The following is a 23,274-nucleotide window of genomic DNA, read 5'->3' on the forward strand; positions in this document are numbered from 1 at the left end:
GTCATCAGATAACATTAGCGAAGTTTTATCCATTTAACCTGCAATTTATGTTTCCTTTAACCACCAGAAACTGGATCATTGATAACAGCCGACCACAGTTACAGTAAGTTAGTTTATTGTTTCTGCAGAGGCTCAGTTCCATATTGGACAGTCTTCATTGATCACGGAGTGAAGGCTTTGGTGAGTGAAAGCATGATTTACTTTTTTTCTTCATTTTTCTTTTATCTTTCCTCATCTGATTACTTTTGATTATCAGTGGTCACTAGGAGCTGGTGGTCTGCAAAAGTGCATAAGTCCATAAGACCATATAGGAGCAGAAGTAGGCTATTCAGCCCTTTGAGTCTGCTCTGCCATTCAATCGGGGGCTGATCCATTTCTTCCAGTCATCCCCACTCCCCTGCCTTCTCCCCATACCCTTTGATGCCCTGGTTAATCAAGAACCTATCTATCTCTGCCTTAAATGCACCCATTGATTTGGCCTCCACAGCCGCACATTGCAACAAATTCCACAGATTTGCCACCCTCTGACTAAACTAAAATTCCACAGATTTACCACCCTCTGCATCTCTGTTCTGAAAGGACATCCTTAAATCCTGAAGTTGTGCTCTCTTGTCCTAGAATCCCCTAGCATGGGAAATAACTTTGCCATATCTAATCTGTTCAGGCCTTTTAACATTTGAGGTGTTTCTATGAGATCCCCCCCTCATTCTCCTAAACTCCAGGGAATACAGCACTAGAGATGCCAGATGTTCCTCATACAGTAACCCTTTCGTTCCTGGAATCATTCTCGTGAAACTTTTCTGAGCCCTCTCCAATGTCATTACGTCCTTTCTAAAATAAGGAGCCGTGCATAATATGCATTTTTGCACACTATACTCCAAATGTGGTCTCACGAGTGCCTTATAGACACTCAACATCACATCCCTGCTCTTATATTCTATACCTCTGGAAATGAATGCCAATATTGCATTCGCCTTCTCCACATCTGACTGAACCTAGAGGTTAAACTTTAGGGTACATACACAATGCTGGAAGAACTCAGCAGGTCAGGCAGCATCCATGAGAAAAGAGTAGCCAACGTTTCGGGCCGAGACCCTTCATCAGGAATGGTGGGGGAAGAGAGGGCCGAAGCCCAGTAATAGAGATAGGAGAGGGGAAAGGGCTAGAGGCGCCAGGTGGAAAACCAATCAGAGGAAAGATAAAGGGGGGAGGGTATAAGCATGAAAGAACTGTAGAGATAAAGGAGCAGAAAGTAGAAAGGGGAGAGAGGCAGAGAGGGACCTGGGATAGGGGGAGGGGGAGGGAATTACCGGAAATTGGAGAATTCAATGTTCATACCACCAGGCTGGAGGCTACCCAGACGGTAGATGAGGTGTTGCTCCTCCAACCTGAGTTTGGGTCCCCCTTGTCCTCACCTATCACTCCACCAGCCTCCGGATCCAACACATTATCCTCCACAACTTCCACCACCTTCAACAGGACCCCACCACCAAGCACATCTTTCCCTGCCTACCCCTCTCAGCTTTTTGCAGGGATCGTTCCCACTGCAACTACCTGGTCCACAAGTCCCTTCCCACAGAACTCCCACCCGGCACTTATCCCTGTAAACGCAAATGCTACATCTGTCCCCACACCTCCCCCCTTACCACCATTCCGGGCCCCAGACAGTCCTTCCAGGTGAGGCAACACTTCACCTGCGAGTCTGCTGGAGTCGTCTATTGCATCCGGTGCTCCTGGTGCGGCCTCCTCTACATCAGCGAGACCTGACGCAGATTGGAGGACTGCTTTGTCGAGCACCTCCGCTCCGTCCATTACAATAGACAGGACCTCCCAGTTGCCACCCACTTCAACTCTGCCTCTCATTCCCATCTAGATATGTCCATACATGGCCTCCTCTACTGCCATGATGAGGCCAAACTCAGGTAATTTCCAGTAATTCCCTCCCCCTCCCCCTATCCCAGGTCCCTCTCTGCCTCTCTCCCCTTTCTACTTTCTGCTCCTTTATCTCTACAGTTCTTTCATGCTTATACCCTCCCCCCTTTATCTTTCCTCTGATTGGTTTTCCACCTGGCGCCTCTAGCCCTTTCCCCTCTCCTATCTTTATTACTGGGCTTCGGCCCTCTCTTCCCCCCCCCCATTCCTGATGAAGGTTCTCGGCCCAAAACGTTGGCTACTCTTTTCTCACGGATGCTGCCTGACCTGCTGAGTTCTTCCAGCGTCGTGTACGTATTCTTTGATCCACAGCATCTGCAGTTGTATTTTTGTGTTTTAACCTTTAGGGTATCTTGCACAAGGACTCCCAAGTCCCTTTACATCTCTGCGTTTTGAATTCTCACCCCATCTAAATAATAGTCTGCCCATTTATTTCTTCCACCAAAGTGCATGACCATAGACTTTCCAACATTGTATTTCATTTGCCAGTTCTTTGCCCATTTTCCTAAACTATCTAAGTCTCTCTGTAGGCTTTCTACCCGCTCTACACCCTCCTTTCTTCAACACCACCCGCACCTCCACCTATCTTTGTATCATCAGCAAATTTAGCCACAAATCCATTAATTCTATAGTCCAAGTCATTGACATATATTGCAAAAAGCAGTGGTCCTAGTACCAGCCCCTGTGGAACTCTATTGGTAACTGACAGCCAGGCAGAATAGGATCCCTTTATTCCCACTCTCTGTTTTCTGCTGACCTGCCAATGCTCCACTCACAATAGTAACTTCCCTATAATTCCATGGGCTCTTATCTTGCTAAACTGCCTCATGTGTGACACCTTGTTAAAGGCCTTCTGAAAATCCAAGTGCACCATGTTTACTGCATCTCCTTTGACTGCCCTATTTGTAATTTCCTCAAAGAATTACAGTAGGTTTGTCAGGCAGGATTTTCCTTTCAGGAAACCATGCTGGCTTTGGCCATCTTGTCATGTGCCTACAAGTACTCCATTATCTCATCCCTAACAATCGATTCCAACAACTTCCCACCACTGATGTCAGGCTAACAGGTCTGTAGTTTCGTTTCTGCTGCCTCCCACCCTTCTTAAATCTCTGATAATTCAATAAGCAATCAGCACTGTTTATTTGATGCTACTGCTGTGAACGTGAATATGGAGGCAGGACCTGTGATGAGGAGACCCCGCTGATTTGTAATGATGTTGAGTGGATGCTCTATGATGTTGGTACTCCCCATTCTCCAGAGTCCTAACACATGAACAGAAATCAGGCTACATCTTTGGAAATGGAACAGTTAGTGTTTCTCAGATTTCAGAAACAGAATTAGTTTTATTATCGTTGATATATATTCCTTGGTTCCTTAAGGTTGTCATTGCCAGGGGAGCTGGTGGGGATATGCTCCCACTACCTATTAAATATTTGCTATGGCATCCATCTCACATAGTCTCTGACACCTGAGTCCTGTTCCTGGCCTTAACAAGTGGCTTAGCTTCTCAGGTCAATGTGACTGTTTCTACAGAGAGGAGAAGGTGCAAAGATGGGTTGCTGGCATCTTAAAACCAGTCACTTCATGGGACCCTTCACCAGGGCAGGAAAGGGAGGGGACAGAAGCCAGAATAAAAAGGGTAGGGGCAGGGGGAGTAGGAGGAGGAGCACAAGCTGACAGCTTATAGGTGAGCTTGAGTGAGGGGGGGGAGGAAAGTGGACGGGTGGTGGGGGGCTGAAAGGGAACATTGTAAGAAGCTAGGAGGCAATAAATGGAAGCGATAAAAGACTTGAAAAGAAGAAATCTTATTGGAGAGGACAGTAAACTATGGAATATAGAACAGGAGGAGAGGAACCAGAGGGAGATGATGGGCAGGTCACAAGGGAAGGGGAGGAAAAGGGAAAGGGTAATAGGTTACAGAACAGAGAGCAAACAAACGTGGTGGGGGGAGTTAGTTCCTGGAAGTTAAAGAAATTGAAGTTCATTCATCAGGTTGCAAAATACCAAGAGGGAATATAAGGAGTTGTTCTTCCAGCTTGCATCTGCTCTCACCATAGCTGCAGAGGAGACCATGGACTGATAATGAACAAGATGGTGCTGATAAGTGGTGACTATTTGCATGTTGCTCTGATGGGAATCATCAAATATTCCCCTGTGTGGCTTGGCACAGCTCAAATGGCATCTATAGATTTACTGATGACACCCAATGATTGGCAGAATTTCAGAGGATAATGGGAGGAAGTGAGATAGATCAGCTAGTTGAGTGGTGTCACCACGACAAACTTGCTCCCAATGTTAGTAAGACCAAAGAATTGATTGTGGACTTCAGGAGGGGAAGTTGAGGGAACATACTCCAGTCCTCATTGAGGGATCAGCAGTGGAAAGGGTGAGCAGTTTCAAATTCTTGGGTGTCAACGTCTCTGAGGATCTATCCTGGGTTTATCATATTGATGCAATTACAAAGAAGGCACAACAGTGGCTATATCTCATTAAGAGATTGAGGAGACTTGGTATGTCACCAAAGAGACTTGCAAATCTCTGCAGATTTACTGTTAATTGCATTCTAACTGGTTGCATCACTGTCTGGTATGGACGGGTCTGTGCACAGGCTCGGGAAAAGCTGCTGAAAGTTGTAAACTCACTCAGCTCCATCATGGACATGAACCTCAACAGCAGAGGGTACACCTTCTGATGCACCATCAATAACTCTCTCTGAGACGTAAAGGCGAGTTATCGGCTTTTATTGACTGGAAGAAGGAACAAGCAGTGGTTGACCACCATACTACATCCTAGAGACAGAGAGGCCGGGCTCAGACCTCAATCGCCTTTATACCGGGGTCTGTGGGAGGAGCCACAGGAGCAGTCAGCAGGGGGCATGTCCAGACAGGTATATGTAGTTCACCACACCTTCAAAAGGTAATACCTCAAAAAGGGGGTGCCCATCATAAAGGACCTCCATCACCAGGAAATGCTCTCTTCTCTTCAAGGAGGTATGGGAGCCTGAAGACACATACTCAAAGTTTCAGTGAAAGCTTCTTCCCATCAGTCATCAGATTTCTGAATGGACAATGAACCCATAAGCACTACACATTTCTTAATGAAATTAAAGTATATATATCAAGTATTGCAATGTACTGCAGCTGCAAAACAACAAATATCATGACCTGTGCCTGTGATTTAAAAACTGAGCAACATACACAAAATGCTGGTGGAACTCAGCAGGCCAGATAGTAAACTTGACTCTGATGCCGATGTCTGTGTGAATGGGAAGTAGGTTTGCAATGGGTGGGCAGCAGGATATCCTCACGGTTGACATAGATGCTGGGAAAGTACCCAACAATGCGATTCCCTAATCTGCTCTGAATCTCACTGATGCAGAGGAGACCATAGTGGATGGAATAGATGACATGGTTTATTTACCTCTATAGATGTCCTGTCCTGCTGAATTCCTCCAATATTTTGTTGTTTTTATAACTTTTATTGTTTGTTGGCATTGTTATGGCTTCCTAATATCCAATGCATAAATTACCATTGGCACATTCAATCCTTCATGGCTTTACTGCTTTTTATTTCTGAAAATCTCTGCAGCTCTGAAGCTGTTTCAGAACTTAACCTGACACTGACTCAACAAATAACAGCTGTATTTAAATCTCAATTAGGTTATGCAGAATCATCAAGGAACTCCTTTCAATATAGATTCATAGAGGAATACAGCATGGAAGCACAGTTTTTCCATACCCACCATGATGCCCTCCAAGCTAGTGCCAATTGCCTATGCACGGTCCATATCCGTCTAAACCCCTCCTATCAATGTAATTATCTAGATGTCTGTTAAATGTTTTTAACACAGCTGCCTCATCCACATCCTCTGGCACCTCATTCCATATATGCACCACCCTCTACATGAAGAAATTGACCCTCAGGTCCCTTTATATCTTTGAGGTTTAAATTTAAATATCAGTCAACCATACATGAATACGCATGGATGCAAAGAAATGAAACAGTGTTACTCAGTCCAAGGTGCAAAACACAGTGCAACAGTGCAATAGCCTACATAAGATAGCAGTAAACTTTTAGTCACACACAAAAACATCAATTAATATAGCACAAGTCCCAGAGTGTCCTGTCCTGTAGATTGGTGGTGCATGGGATATTGTCAGCAAGAACAGGCAGACAGCAGTCTGATTATCACATGCTATTGCAGCCACAGGTAAATGCAATCCAGCAGTGTCTTCTGAGCATTCAAAAGACGTAAAGGACAAACAAGAACACTTTAGTTTGGACCTGGAGAGCTGGTGTGACCATGGATGTCGCCAACTTACTGGAATTCATTTCTTCAGCTTAAACCAATGCTCTCTTGACTTGAGTTCCCCTTCCCAGGGAAAAGACAATGTTTTCACACCCTATCTATAGCTCACTCATGATTGTATAAATCTCTTTATATATATATATATATATGTTTGTTCCTTGGTATTCATATCTTGTATTATTTGATTCCTGTAGTAGAGTCATTGATTCATTGAGAAGTTCTGCACAGAAGCAGGGAATAGCTTGTCAGACCCTAGGATTTATCCACCCTGATTTGCCTCAGGGTAGCAAACACCTCCTCCTCAGTAATCTTTCCGCCACGATATTGGTCCCCCTAGGATTCAAGTGTCACCTGTCCTTTTGGTACAGGTCACACCTGCCCCAATAGAAGTCCCAATCATCCAGAAACTTGAATCCCTGCCCCCGTTCTAATCCCTCAGGAATGCATTTATGCTCCACCTCATTCCATTCTTACTCTCACTGTCGCAAGATTACTACCTTTGTAGTCCTTCTTCTCAACTGCCTTCCTAACTCCATATCTTCTCCTTTCAGGACCTCTTCCCTTTTCCTACCTATGTCATTGTTACCTATATGTACCACGACCTCTGGCTCCTCACCCTCCCACTTCAGGATATCTTGGACGTGATCAGAAACATCCCAGACCCTGGTACCAGGGAGGCAAACTACCATCCGGGTCTCTTGACTGCTTTGGGGGTTGAGCCAAGCTTTCAGCTTACAATATCATATGATTGGCTAATTCTTTTCTTTTTCAATCTTTTTATTGAGTTTCATATAAATATAAAAAAAACATAACATAATAATGAATAGGTTATGAATACAATAGTCTTAAGATTACATTACTAATAGGATAATGATATCCTATTAAACATCAACAACAAAAAAGTACATTAATCAATCAAGTCTATATAATTATATATGAAAAAAAACAAAACTAATCATCAAAAGAAAAAGAAAAAAAAATTAGAAATGTGTGAAAGAAAATATATATATGAAACAAACACTAAACTAAAACTAACATGGGCAATAATAACAGTTTATAAGTATATGATAGTGTCAAAGAACTCCGGAACTCCATACCTGAACAAGAATAAACAAAGAGAACGTCTGGGAAAGGCCAAATTAATTCATATGAAAATGCCGGATGAACGGTCCCCAAGTTTCTTCAAATTTAATTGACGAGTCAAAAATAGTGCTCCTAATTTTTTCCAAACTCAGATAAGAAATAGTTTGAAAAAGCCACTGAGACGTGGTAGGAGGGTTTACTTCTTTCCAATTTTGTAATATAGACCTTCTGGCCATTAATGTTACAAAAGCAATCATTCGTCTGATTGAAGGAGAAAACTGATTACCATCCTCATTTGGTATACCAAAGATTGCAGTAATAAAGTTAGGTTGTAAATCGATGTTCCAAATTGAGGAAATGGTAACGAATATGTCCTTCCAATAGTTATGTAAAGTAGGACATGACCAAAACATATGGGTCAGTGAAGCCACTTCTGAATGACATCTATCACATTGAGGGTTAATATGAGAATAAAATCGAGCAAGTTTATCTTTAGACATATAAGCTCTATGTACAATTTTAAATTGTATTAAAGCATGTTTAGCACATATAGAAGAAGAATTAACCATTTGTAAAATTTTTTCCTATTTATCTGTTGGTATATTGTATCGAAGTTCTTTTTCCCATTGTTGTTTAATTCTATCAGACATCTCTGGTTGTATCTTCATAATCATGTTGTAAATAAAAGCAACTAATCCCTTCTGACAAGGATTTAAGGTAAAAATCAAATCTGAGAAATCCGTTGAAGTTGAGTTGGGAAAAGATGGTAAAACTTTATGTAAAAAATTTCTGATTTGTAAATATCTGAAGAAATTAGATTTAGGTAATTTAAATTTATTGGAAAGTTGGTCAAAAGACATCAAAGTACCTTCAAAAAAAAGGTCACGAAAACATTTTATACCTTTCCTTTTCCATATGCTAAAGGCTTGATCTGTCAAGGAAGGTTTAAAGAAAAAATTAAATAAAATAGGGCTATCAAGCACAAAGTTTTTCAAAGTAAAAAATTTCCGAAATTGAAACCAAATTCGTAATGTGTGTTTAATAACAGGATTAGATATGATTGGCTAATTGATGTCATCTGATAGAAGACTATAAAAGTTGAGTTCTCATTTTCTTTGACAGCTAACGTGTCAGTTTTATTTCCATTGCATGATGAGCTAAAATCATCAGATAACATCAAAGAAGTTTTATACACTTAACCTGCTATTTATGTTTCCTGTAACCACCAGGAACTGGATCGTTGATACCAGCCGACCACAGTCGCAGTAAATTTGTTCATTGTGTCTGCTGAGGCTCATTTCAATATCGGACAGTATGCATTGATCATGGAGCTTTGGTGAGTGAAAGCATGATTTAATTTCTTTCTTAGTTTTTCTTTTCGTTTTCTGCATCTGCTTACTTTTGATTTTCAGTGGTCACCAGGAGCTGGTGGCCTTCAAAAGTCTCTTAAGTAATTTGATAAGCAACAGCACTGTTTATTTGGTGCAAATGACTGAGACCTTGTGAGTATGGAGGTAGGACCTGTGATGAGGAGACCTCTGGAGAGTCTCAAGATGGCGCTTATGGAGTGAAGCGCATTTAGGCTTTGCTTCAAACCTTTTACCTTTTTTAACTGACAAACACCCCCTAATTGATCTTTTTATACCTATTCTAAAGGGGTTTAAACATATGAAACTTTTTTCAACTGTTTGAATCATTTTCAACTCGCTGAAATGTCTAAAGCAAAGGAATTGAAACAGACGAAGGAACCCTAACTTTAGAAGTGATTGCGAATCTTATAGACGACAGACTTGCAAAACTGGAGAATAAATTAACCGCAAGGATGGATAAGTTTGATGAAATGTTTAAGGCACTTGATGTGAAATTTCAAGTACTTACATTGGAGTCACAAAAACAACAAGCAAGTATTCTTGAAGAAGCCGCTCGTAAGAGAGATCTTATAATTGAAACTTTGCAACAACAGCAAACTTCGACTTCTCAACAATTGGATCGTTATAAGTCTAAGATTATTGATCTTGAAAATCGCTTTCGAAGACAAAATCTTCGGTTAATCGGGATTCCGGAAAAATTTGAGAATGGCGATCTCACTGTTTTTTTTCTCTAAATTTTTAATGGATATCTTTGGCTCAGAAGTACTGGATTCCCCTCTAATAATCGACCGTGTACATCGCGTCTCTCGTTTTCATTCAGATTCAAGCTTGACACCGCGACAAATAATTCTCCGGATCCACTATCCTCATACAAAGAGCGTTTGATTCGGGCTGCTCAGAAAAAGGGTATGATCAGCTTTCAGGATTTTAAATTTCGTATTCTGGAAGACTACAGTCCGGAAGTTTTAAGAGCAAGAAGGGCTTTTAAATCGGTTATGTCGGAAATTCATCAGAAAGGCTAGAAACAAGCGTTGCTATTTCCAGCACAACTGAGAGTTTCTCTCGAAGACGGAACTTATCGGCTGTTTAAATCTCCAGCGTATGCTCAAAGTTTTCTGGAAGAATAACATCTTATCGGCTTGACTAATGTAATAATTAGTATACAAGATTTGGATCATTTAAAAAAATGATGTTTTTTTAGCGTATGGCTTACATGTATTTTCTATACATGGTAGAAGTTCGTTTTTGGCTTATTCTGAGTTTGTTATTTTTTCATATTATCAATCTGTTAGCTTTGAAAATAATCTAAGATTTTTTTTCAAGTTTGTATACACTTTTTTATATTTTTAACGTTTAAATATTAAGATTTAAAAAAAACAAAATGTCGTTTCTTCTTCCCGAAGGGCTTTAGTGCCTGAAACGTTATATCCGTTTTGATGTGTTTGAAGAAGTTTCAAACTTTCTTTTAAAACACTAATTCAGTATTATTCATTTATGGGTTTTATTATATATTTTTAAATACTTCTGTTTTATATATATATATAATACTAATTTTATATTTTAGTTTTTGTTATATCAACCCTTTCTTATAATATGGGTGGTTTGTATCTTCTATTCAATTTTTTTTGTGAGTTGCCGTCTTGAGACATGGGGGTAATTTTAGTGTTAGATTGCTTGCTTGCTTTTTTTTTGGCTTTTTTCCTGGGGTTTTGAGGGTGGAGGGAGGGAGATTTTTCTTTTTTCTTTTGCTTGCTTTTTGCTTAGTTTCACTTCATGGACTTATATGAAACTACAAAAATGGTTGCAGTGCCGTGACTTCCGGTTTCTCCTTGAACTTACTTCCTTCTTCCGGATTCATGAGTTTATCTTTTTTTGAACCTTATGTGTTAATTGTAATAAATATTGACAATATGGATAGGGTTATTAATTTAGTTTCTTGGAATACTAATGGTTTAAATCATCCGATTAAATGGAAAAAAATATTCAAAGTATTTCATAGAATGAACGCTAATGTTAGTTTTGTACAAGAGACTCATGTAAGGAAGGTGGATAGTCAACGCTTTTTTAGGTTTTGGAAAGATCAACAATATCACGCGAATTCTCAAGCCAAAGTAAGAGGCGTTTCCATTTTTATAGACTCTTCAACCTCTTTTATACATCATGAAACAATTTCAGACCCACAAGGTAGATTTTTTTAAGTGTCTATTTACATCCTTTCCCAATTTGAATCTGTACAGACTGATAATGAGTGGGGACTTTAACTGTTGTTTAAACCCTTCGATGGATAGATCCAAGCCCATCCAAGTTCTTCCAAATAAATCGGCTTCTCTTATCAACTACTTTATGACTGATTCAGCAATTTTTGAAGTTTGGCGTTTTCTACACCCCAATGACAAAGAGTTTTCATACTTTTCTCATGTTTATCACAATTACTCAAGAATTGATTACTTTTTCATTGATCACCGTTTACTTACAGATGTTATCGATTGTAAATATGACTATTACTATTTCTGATCATGCACCTTGGAAGTTATCTATTAAGATAATGGACTCATTTACTAATGTTAAATCTTGGAGGTTTAACTCTATTTTACTGCAGGACTCAGACTTTGTCAATTTTATCAAACAACAAATTGATTTGTTTTTTTCAACAAATTCTACAGCAGAGATCTCTAGTGGAATTTTATGGGACACTTTTAAAGCCTTTATTCGTGGGCAGATTATTTCATACTCTGCTGGAGTTAGGAAACAAACTAATTCTAAAATATTAACATTGGTTGATAAAATCAAAGCAATTGATAGGATTTACTCAGTGACTCCTAGCAAAGAACTCTATAAAGAAAGAGTGGAACTCCAAATGGAACATAATTTGTTATTATCCTCTAAGATTGAAAATCAATTATTTAAATCTAGAACTCAATTTTATGTGTATGGAGATAAGTCTGGTAAATTATTGGCTAATCAATTGAAAACTGCTTCGGCTAAACGACAGATTACTAGGATTCGTAAACAAGATGGTACTCTAACGATTGACCATAAAGAGATAAATAAAGCCTTTCGAGATTTTTATAATTCCCTATATCAATCAGAATTTGCTGAAGATTCTTATATAATAAATGAATTTTTAAGGAAATTGAATATTCCAAAATTAACAGTAGAGGATAATGTATTTTTAGATACACCCATCACGGAAAATGAAATAAAAAAGGCTATTTTTTCAATGAATTCCGGTAAAGCTTCTGCTCCAGATGGTTATTCTGCAGAATTTTTAAAATCTTTTTCCTCTATACTTTCTCGTTGGCTTTGTAAAATTTTTAAAGATGCATTAATTATAGGCAAATTGCCACAATCTTTTTATGAAGCTTCTATTTCGTTAATTCTTAAAAAAGATAAAGACCCTATTGAGTGTGCATCCTATCGGCCTATATCCTTGCTGAATACAGATTTTAAGATTTTTAGTAAAATTTTGGCTACTAGATTAGAAAATAGTATACCTCGAATCATTTCTGAAGATCAGACTGGATTTATTAAAAATCGTTATTCATCTTTTAACATTAGAAAATTAATAAATATTATTTACACTTCCTCACCCAAAACACCAGAATGTGTCATTTCTCTAGATGCCGAAAAAGCATTTGATAGAGTTGAATGGCCATATTTATTTAATACCATGCAGCATTTTAATTTTAGTTCAAAATTTATATCATGGATTAAATTAATATACCATAAACTCTTGGCTTCGGTTTTTACCAATAATCAAAGATCTCCTTTTTTTCAGTTATTTCGTGGTACAAGGCAAGGTTGCCCTTTAAGTCTTTTACTATTTGACATCGCTCTAGAACCTTTGGCTATAGCTATTCGTGAATCACCTAATATTTTTGGTATTACTCGTGGGGAGGGGACGTATAAGTTATCATTATATGCTGACGATTTGTTACTATACATATCTGACCCTGAAAGATCTATTCCTGCTATTTTGTCTTTACTTGCTCAATTTAGTAACTTTTCTGGTTATAAATTGAATCTTAACAAGAGTGAACTATTTCCATTAAATATGCAAGTTCCAATTTATAAGCATTTACCATTTAAGGTTATTACAGATTATTTTATTTATTTAGGTATTAAAATTACTAAAAAGCACAAAGATGTATTTAAAGCTAACTTTTTACCTTTAATTGACCAGATTAAGCAACTTGCTGCCAGGTGGTCTCCACTATCTTTGTCATTGGTTGGTAGAATTAATGCTATTAAGATGATGGTATTACCCAAATTCTTATATTTATTTCAAGCATTACCAATTTTTATTCCTAAATCTTTTTCTGATATTATTGACTCCAAAATATCTTCTTATCTTTGGCAGAATAAAAATCCTAGACTAGGCAAAAAATATTTACAGAAGCCTAAGAAGGAAGATGGTTTGGCTTTGCCAAATTTGAGATTTTATTACTGGGCAGTTAATATACGATATTTAATATTTTGGACACAAGAATTGACTACAGCTGCCTGCCCACAATGGGTAAATTTGGAATGTAAATCTGTACAAGACTTTTCGTTGTTTTCAATCTTAGGATCTTCACTTCCTTTTTCTTTATCTAAATTGAATAAACAATTAACTAATCCTATTGTCAAATACACATTGCGAATCTGGTTTCAATTTCGTAAATTTTTTGGTTTGAATAAGTTTATTCAAAACTTATTCATGCCCTATAGTATCCAATTATTTTTTTCGGCCTTCCTCTATGGTTATAATTTTTTTTATGGAAAACAAAAGGTATAACATGTTTTCGTGATTTGTTTTTAGATGATAACATTATGTCCTTTGAACAGTTATCTAATAAATATAATTTACCTAAAACTCATTTTTTTAGATATTTGCAAGTTAGAAATTCTTTGTATAATGAGTTACAGTCTTTTTCAAAACTAGGTCCATTGGACATTACGGAAAGAATTTTGGCTCTGAATCCTTCTCAAAAGGGTTTAGTAGCTGTCATTTATAATATGATTATGAATATACAGCCAGATGTATCAGAAAAAATTAAGAAGGAATGGGAAGAAGAACTTCATTGTCTTATATCCACTGAGCAATGGGAGAAACTGTTACTATTAGTTAATTTGTCCTCTATTTTTGCTAAACACGCTCTAATACAATTTAAGGTTGTACATAGAGCTCATATGTCTAAGGATAAACTTGCTCGATTTTATTCTTATGTTAATTCAACCTGTGACAGATGCCATTTTGATGTTGCCTCATTAACCCATATGTTTTGGTCTTGCCCTTGTTTACAAAATTACTGGAAAGATATTTTTAGTATTATTTCAAGATTCTTAAATATTAATATCCAACCGCATCCTTTTACTGCAATATTTGGCTTACCAATGGTGGATAATAGCTGTTTATCCTCTTCATCCCGACGAATGATTGCATTTGTTACACTAATGGCTAGAAGATCTATTCTATTGAATTGGAAAGAAATTAATCCTCCAACTATATTTCAGTGGTTTTCCCAAACCATTTCTTGTTTGAGCTTAGAAAAAATTAGAAGTGTTGTTTTTGACCCTTTAGATAAATTTGAAGAAACTTGGAGACCATTTATTCAACATTTTCATATGAGTTGAATTGTCTTTTCCTAAACCTTACTTATCCTTAATTGTTTGGATGGAGGTTCGGAGTTATTGGCACTACTGTATATGTACTTAACATTATTCAATGGCCCATGTTGGTTAGTGTTTTTTTTTTCTCTTTTTTTTTCTCTGGGGTCTTTTTTTTTCTTTTTATTTCTTTGTTCATCAATGTTATGACTTTGGGAGGTTATCTATTTTATTATTATATAAATGTCTATTTAAACTATTAATTATGTACTCTCAAACACTTTGTATTCATGTTTTATTTATGTTTGTTTAAAATTAATAAAAAGATTTAAAAAGGAAAGAGGAGACCCCACTGGTTTGCAGTGATGCCCAGTGGATGCTCTGATGTTGGCACTACACATCCTCGAGAGTTCAAAAACATGAACATAAATCAGGTTACATCTTTGGAGATGGAACTGCTAGTGTTTCTCAGATTTCAGAAACAGAATCAGGTTTATTATCATTGGCATATGCCTTAAGCAACCTTGGTTCCTTAAGGTTGTCATTGCAGGCTGAGCTGGTGGAGATATGCTCCCACTACCCTATTAAACGTTCGCTTTGACATGTGTCTCAAATAGTCTCTGACACCCAAATCCTGTTATTAGCCTTAACATGTCACCTAGCTATTGAGCCCAGTGTAACTGTTTCCACTGACAAGAGAAGGGGCAAAAGTGGGTTGCTGCCACCTTAAAGTCAGTCACTTCAGGCAGATGGGGCTCATCAGCTGTGGTTCACTGTTCATCTAGGAGAAAGAAAACTCTGATCTCAAGACTCCACTGCTTTGCGGCCATACCCACTCATGGGGAAGGCTTTGAGAGTAAACCCTGAGGACAAATCTGGAGCTGAAGTCCCTAAGGCAGTCCTGTGTTGAGTTCAACACTGACTGACAATGCCTGCACGGGCAACAGCTTGGTCTCCGTATCCCACTTACCTGGCTTGCGTAATGCCTTATGGATCATGTAGAAATCTAAGATGTAATTTCCATGGTTCACCCCAACCAATAGAAGGCCTGATCTGTGCCATAAAATTTGTTGTGTTGTGGCAATACCTAAGAAGTACTCTGAATTACAGTAAGATATATTTCCCCAGATATAACTCCCCAGACAGTCTCTCTAGCATTATACGCATTTCATTTCCACATGACCCTCTCATTTTATACAAAATACTGGAGGAACTCAATAATTCAGATGACATCAATGGAGGGAAATAAACAGCCAACATGTTGGTCTGCGACACTTCAGCAGGACAGGAAACATATCAGTCAGCTCCATCATGGGTAGTATCCTCCGTAGCATAGAACATAGAACAATACAGCACGGTACAGGCCCTTTGGCCCACAATGCTGTGCCGACCCTTAAACCCTGCCTCCCATATAACCTCCCACCTTAAATTCCTCCATATAGTAGTCTCTTAAATTTCACTAGTGTATCTGCCTCCACCACTGACTCAGGCAGTGCATTCCACGCACCAACCACTTTCTGAGTAAAAAACCTGTCTCTAATAACCCCCTTGAACTTCCCACCCCTTAAAGCCATGTCCTCTTGTATTGAGCAGTGATGCCCTAGGGAAGAGGCCCTGGCTATCCACTCTATCTATTCCTCTTAATATCTTGTATACCTCTATCATGTCTCCTCTCATCCTCCTCTCTAGAGAGTAAAGTCCTAGCTCCCTTAATCTCTGATCGTAATGCATACTCTCTAAACCAGGCAGCATCCTGGTAAATCTCCTCTGTACCCTTTTCAATGCTTCCACATCCTTCCTATAGTGAGGCGACCAGAATTGGACACAGTATTCCAAGTGTGGCCTAACCAGTGTTTTATAGAGCTGCATCATTACCTCGTGACTCTTAAACTCTATCCCTCAACTTATGAAAGCTAACACCCCATAAGCTTTCTTAACTACCCTGTCTACTTGTGAGGCAACTTTCAGGGATCTGTGGACATGTGCCCCCAGATCACTCTGCTCCTCCACACTACCAAGTATGCTGCCACCTAGTTTGTACTCTGCATTGGAGTTTGTCCTTCCAAAGTGTAACACCTCACACTTCTCCGGGTTGAACTCCATCTGTCACTTCTCAGCCTACTTCTGCATCCTATCAATATCTCTCTGCAATCTTCCACAACCCTCTACACTATCCACAACACCACCAACCTTTGTGTCGTCTGCAAACTTGCCAACCCACCCTTCCACTCTCACATCCAGGTTGTTAATAAAAATCACAAAAAGTAGAGGTCCCAGAAGTGATCCTTGTGGGACACCACTAGTCACAACCCTCCAATCTGAATGTGCTCCCTCCACCACGACCCTCTGCCTTCTGCAGGCAAGCCAATTCTGAATCCAACTGGCCAAACTTCCCTGGATCCCATGCCTTCTGACTTTCTGAATAAGCCTACCGTGTGGAAACTTGTAAAATACCTTACTAAAATCCATGTAGATTACATCCACTGCACCACCCTCATCGATATGCCTGATCACCTCCTAAAAGAACTCTATCAGGCTTATTAGACATGATCTGCCCTTCACAAAGCCATGCTGACTGTCCCTGATCAGACCATGATTCTCTAAATGCTCATAGATTCTATCCCTAAGAATCTTTTCCAACAATTTTCCCACCACAGACGTAAGGCTCACTTGTCTATAATCACCTGGACTATCCCTACTACCTTTTTTGAAAAAGGGGACAACATTCGCCTCCAATCCTCTGGTATTATTCCTGTGGACAATGAGTACATAAAGATCCTAGCCAGAGGCTCAGCAATCTCTTCCCTCACCTCGTGAAGCAGCCTGGGGAATATTCCGTCAGACCCCGGGGACTTATCCATCCTAATGCATTTTAACAACTCCAAAACCTCTTCTGCCTTAATATCAACATGCTCCAGAACATCAACCTCACTCATATTGTCAAGAAGTTCCCTCTCATTGGTGCATACCGAAGAGAAGTATTCATTGAGGACCTCGCTCACTTCCACAGCCTCCAGGCACATCTTCCCACCCTCATCTCTAATCGGTCCTATCTTCACTCCTGTCAACCTTTTGTTCTTAATATAATTGAAGAATGCCTTGGGGTTTTCCTTTACTCTACTCGCCATGGCCTTCTCATGACCCCTTCTTGCTCTCCTCAGCCCTTCTTAAGCTCCTTTCTTGCTACCCTATATTCCTCAATAGACCCATCTGATCCTTGCTTCCTAAACCTCACGTATGCTGCCTTCTTCCATCTGACTAGATTCTCCACCTCACTTGTCACACATGGTTCCTTCACCCTACCATTCTTTATCTTCCTCACCGGGAAAAATTTATCCCTAACATCCTGCAAGAAATCCCTAAACATTGACTACATTTCCCTGCAAAAACATCATTCCAATTCGCACCTGCAAGTTCTAGCCTTATAGCCTCATATTTTGCCCTTCCCCAATTAAAAATTTTCCTGTCCTCTCTGATTTTGTCCTTTTCCATGATATTGTTAAAGGCCAGGGAGTGGTGGTCACTGTCCCCCAGATGCTCACCCACTGAGAGATGTGTGACCTGACCCAGTTCATTAGCTAATACTAGATCTAGTATGGCATTCCCCCTAGTCGGCCTGTCAACATACTGTGACAGGAATCTGTCCTGGACGCACTTGACAAACTCTGCCCCTTCCAAACCATTTGAACTAATTAAGTGCCAAACAGTATTAGGGAAGTTAAAGTTAAACTGATAACAGTTCTGTTATTTTTGCACCTTTCCAAAATCTGTCTCCCAATTTGCTCCTCAGTATCTCTGCTGCTACCAGGGGCCTATAGAATACTCCCAGTAGAGTAATTGCTCCCTTCCTGTTCCTGAGTTATAGGCAATAGACAATAGTTGCAGAAGTAGACCATTCAGCCCTTCGAGCCTGCACCGCCATTCTGAGATCATGGCTGATCATCTACTATCAATATCTGGTTCCTGCCTTGTCCCCATATCACTTGATTCCCCTATCCATAAGATACCTATCTAGCTCCTTCTTGAAAGCATCCAGAGAATTGGCCTCCACTGCCTTCTGAGGCAGTGCATTCCAGACCCCCACAACTCTCTGGGAGAAGTTTTTCCTTAACTCTGTCCTAAATGACCTACCCCTTATTCTCAAACCATGCCCTCTGGTACTGGATTCTCCCAGCATCTGGAACATATTTCCTGCCTCTATCTTGTCCAATCCCTTAATAATCTTATATGTTGCAATCAGATCCCCTCTCAATCTCCTTAATTCCAGTGTGTACAAGCCCAGTCTCTCTAACCTCTCTGCGTAAGACAGGAATTAACCTTGTGAATCTTGTAACCTTGTGAATCTTGTGAATCTATGCTGCACTTCCTCTACAGCCAGGATGTCCTTTCTTAACCCTGGAGACCAAAACTGTACACAATACTCCAGGTGTGGTCTCACCAGGGTCCTGTACAAATGCAAAAGGATTTCCTTGCTCTTGTACTCAATTCCCTTTGTAATAAAGGCCAACATTCCATTAGCCTTCTTCACTGGCTGCTGCACTTGCTCACTCACCTTCAGTGACTGATGAACAAGGACTCCTAGATCTCTTTGTATTTCTCCCTTACCTAACTCTACACCGTTCAGATAATAATCTGCCTTCCTGTTCTTACTCCCAAAGTGGATAACCTCACACTTATTCACATTAAACGTCATCTGCCAACTTGGAGGTTATCTCACTCACCCACTCACCCAGCCTATCCAAGTCACCCTGAATTCTCCTAACATCCTCATCACATGTCACACTGCCACCCAGTTTAGTATCATCAGCAAACTTGCTGATGTTATTCTCAATGCCTTCATCTAAATCGTTGATGTAAATCGTAAACAGCTGTGGTCCCAATACCGAGCCCTGTGGCACCCCACTAGTCACCACCTGCCATTCCGAGAAACACCCATTCACTGCTACCCTTTGCTTTCTATCTGCCAACCAGTTTTCTATCCATGTCAATATCTGCCCCCCAATGGCATGAGCTCTGATTTTATCCACCAATCTCCTATGTGGGACCTTATCAAATGCCTTCTGAAAATCGAGGTACACTACATCCACTGGATCTCCCTTGTCTAACTTCCTGGTTACATCCTCGAAAAAGTCCAATAGATTAGTCAAGCATGATTTGCCCTTGGTAAATCCATGCTGGCTCAGCCCAATCCTATCACTGCTATCTAGATATGCCACTATTTCATCTTTAATAATGGACTCTAGCATCTTCCCCACCACTGATGTCAGGCTGACAGGTCGATAGTTCTCTGTTTTCTCCCTCCCTCCTTTCTTAAAAAGTGGGATAACATTAGCCATTCTCCAATCCTCAGGAACTGATCCTGAATCTAAGGAACATTGGAAAATGATTACCAATGCATCCGCAATTTCCAGAGCCACCTCCTGTATACCCTAGGATGCAGACCATCTGGACCTGGGGATTTGTCAGCCTTCAGTCCCATCAGTCTGCTCATCACCGTTTCCTTCCTAATGTCAATCTGTTTCATTTCCTCTGTTACCCTATGTCCTTGGCCCATCCATACATCTGGGAGATTGCTTGTGTCTTCCCTAGTGAAGACAGATCTAAAGTACTTATTAAGTTCTTCTGCCATTTCTCTGTTTCCCATAACAGTTTCACCCAATTCATTCTTCAAGGGCCTAACATTGTTCTTAACTATCTTCTTTCTCTTCACATACCTAAAAAAGCTTTTGCTATCCTCCTTTATATTCCTCAGTTCTACCCATACTGACTCAAAATCGGATCCTGTTACATTACCCACCCTTTCTGTAGCTGTAATAACATCCCTGACCAGTAATGCCACCCCTCCTCCCTTCTCCCCCTCTCTATCCCTTTTAAAGCACTGAAATCCAGGAATATTGAGAATCCATTCCTGCCCTGTGCCAGCCAAGTCTCTGTGATGGCCACTACATCATAATTCCATGTACGTATCCAAGCTCTAAGTTCATCACCTTTGTTCCTGATGCTTCTTGCATTGAAGTACATGCACTTTAGCCCTTCGACCTTACTACCTTTACACCCTTAATTCTGTTTCTCTTTCCTCAAGGCCTCTTTATATGTTAGATCTGGTTTTACTCCATGCACTGTACTTGCATCTCTCACATGACCTTTATCATGGCCACCTCACCATCTGCTCTAACACTCTGGTTCCCCCCCACCCCCCATAAATCTAGTTTAAACCCCCCGGTGCAGCAGTAGGAAACCTTCCCCCAAGGATGTTAGACCCCCTCCAATTGAGGTGCAACCCGTCCTGTCGGAACAAGTCCCACCTTCCCTGGAACAAGGCTCAATTGTCCAGAAACATGAAGCTCTCCCTCCTGCTCCAACTCCTTAGCCATGTATTTAGCTGCATTACCTTCCTATTTCTAGCCTCACTAGCACACGGCACCGGTAGCAATCCTGAGATTGCAACCCTGGGGGTCCTGTCCTTCAACTTTGCACCTAACTCCCTAAACTCTCTTTGCAGGACCTCCTCCTTCTTCCTATCCATGTCATTGGTCCCTACATGGACCACCATATCTGGCTGCTCACCCACCCTCTTGAGAATACCGAGAACTCGATCCGAGATATCGCCAACCCTGGCACCAAGGAGGCAACAGACCATCCGGGATTCTCAGTCTCTTCCACAGAACCTCTTATCGGTCTCCCTAACTATCGAATCCCCTATCACTACTGCTGTCCTCTTTTCCCTCCATCCCTTCTGAGCTGAGGGTCTAGTCTCAGTGCCAGAGACGCAACCACTGCAACTCGTCCCTGGTAGGTCGTCCCCACCAACAGTATCCAAAACGGTATACTTATTATTGATGGGAACGGCCACAGGGATGCTCTGCTCTTCCTGTCTATTCCCCTTCCCTCTCCTGGCAGTCACCCAGCTACCTGCCTCCTGACTCTTAGGGGTGACTATCTCCCTGTCTATTTCTGCCTCTGCCTCATGAATGATCCAAAGTTCATTCAGCTCCAGCTCCAATTCCCTAACTCGGTTTGTCAGGAGCTGCAGCTGGATGCACCTTTTGCAAGTGTAGTCATCAGGGACAATAGTACTCTCTCTGACTTCCCACATACTGCAAACGGAGCACTCGACCGCCCTAACTGCTGTTCCATTACCTACTTCTAAGCTAATTAGATTAATTAAAGGAGCTTACCCGGCTTCTACCCGCTGGGAGAAAACTCGTCCTCAGCCTCTGCTCGCCAAAGTCTCTCAAGCCAAAGCCTTCCTACTCTGTCTCCCGCTACTACGTCGCCAACTCTGTTAATCTGCTCATTTTTTCAACTCACCTGCTGTGTCACTGGCTGACTTTCACCCCCTTCCCAGTCATGCCCCGTTCAAACTGCTGAAGAAATGACCACCTCTTCTCAATCTGGTCACTTTTAAAAATCTCCAGCTGCCTGACTTTTACACCCGTGACATGCAGAAAATCTTCAAGCAGCAATGCCTCATAAAGGCGGCGTGCAACATTTAGGACCCCCACCACCCAGACCATGCCCTCTTCTCAGTGCTACCATCAGGGAGGAGGTACAGGATCCTGAAGTCACACACTCAATGATTCAGGAATGGCTTCTTCCCCTCTGCCTTCAATTTCTGCATGGACATTAAACCCATAAGTCTACCTCACTACGTTATTGCACTACTTAATTAACTTAACTATTTCATATATGTACTTACTATAGTTCACATTTTTATTATGTATTGCAATGTATTGTTACCACAGAACAACAAATTTCATGACATATGCCAGTGATATTAAACCAGATTCTGAATCTGATTTTGAAATTTTGTGGATAAGTGCAACTTGAAAGCTTTTTAATATTACTTTTTTTGAAGATTGAAGAAAATTGTTGAAGACAATTGAGTCCAAATTGGAGCATACTTTCCTGAAAACATGGGATTAGATCAAGATTTAGGTAAGCATTTTTGTATTTCAATTTAAATATCCTCCACTTTCAGCAGTACATGAATTCAGTATTCAACCACGTTTGGTCTTTGCTGCACAGTAGGTTTATTAACATGCAGATTGTTCAGAGTCAACTGACATGGTAATCTTCACATGACCATCAACTCCATTAGAGTATTGAGTATTGGTTTATTATGTTAACGTGATGATTGTACGCTCTAGAATCAATTGTTTGGTGGCAATAAAGTAAAGAATCTAAGTATCTAAAGTATGACCAGGTGAAAAGCTCGTCTTGCAGAGCATCACAGGAAAAACCCTCCCGAACATTGAACACAACTACAAGTAGCACTACCACAAGAAAACAACATCCATCAAAGTTCAAAGTAAATTTATTGTCAAAGTACATACATGCATGTCATCATATACAACCAGGAAATTCATTTTCTTGTGGGCTTACACTGTAAAGAAAAAGAAACATTAGAATTAATGAAAAACGCAGATGACAAGACAAGCAAATAGCCAACATGTAAACGATGACAATCTGTGCAAACGCAAAATGAAGAAAACAAAATAATAATAATAATAATAATAATGATGAATAGAAGGAAATCAATATCATGAACATGATATGAAGACTCATTGGAAGTGCATAGGTTGTGGGAACAGTTCAGTGATGGGTCGAGTGAACTTATCCTCTCTGGTTTAATGGCCTGATGCTTGTTGGGAAATAACTGTTCCTGAATCTGATATTGTGGGAATCTGGTGTCATTGATGCCATCTGTAAGGGAGTATAGGAGGCTTAAGTCCAACACCAACATATTTAGGAGCATTTATTTACCCCCTTCCCCTTCTTCCTTTCCAGCCTTGATGATTGGTCTAAACCCAGATGTCTGTAGCAATGAATTCCAGCAATTTAATTTCCCAGTGTAGTCTATTGTGACTTCAAGTTTTTTAAAAAAAAAAATTAACAATACAGATCCACGTATCTCAGAAAGTAGCAGGACGGTTGATAGAGTGGTAAAGAAGACACATAGGTTATATGGTTTCCTTAGCCAGAACATAG

The 23,274-nt window shown here is 40.2% G+C and overlaps 1 long non-coding RNA gene across 1 annotated transcript; it reads left to right on the forward strand.

Moving 5' to 3' along the window:
• Positions 1 to 8,068: 8,068 nt before the first annotated feature.
• LOC132390891 (uncharacterized) lies at positions 8,069 to 22,221 on the forward strand. Its single transcript, XR_009511045.1, has 2 exons — positions 8,069 to 8,660; positions 22,142 to 22,221. It is a non-coding gene; the product is annotated as an uncharacterized LOC132390891 (long non-coding RNA).
• The last annotated feature ends 1,053 nt before the right edge of the window (positions 22,222 to 23,274 follow it).

The sequence above is a fragment of the Hypanus sabinus genome, chromosome 3 (assembly GCF_030144855.1).
Source record: "Hypanus sabinus isolate sHypSab1 chromosome 3, sHypSab1.hap1, whole genome shotgun sequence".
In the NCBI taxonomy this organism is placed as follows: Eukaryota; Metazoa; Chordata; class Chondrichthyes; order Myliobatiformes; family Dasyatidae; genus Hypanus; species Hypanus sabinus.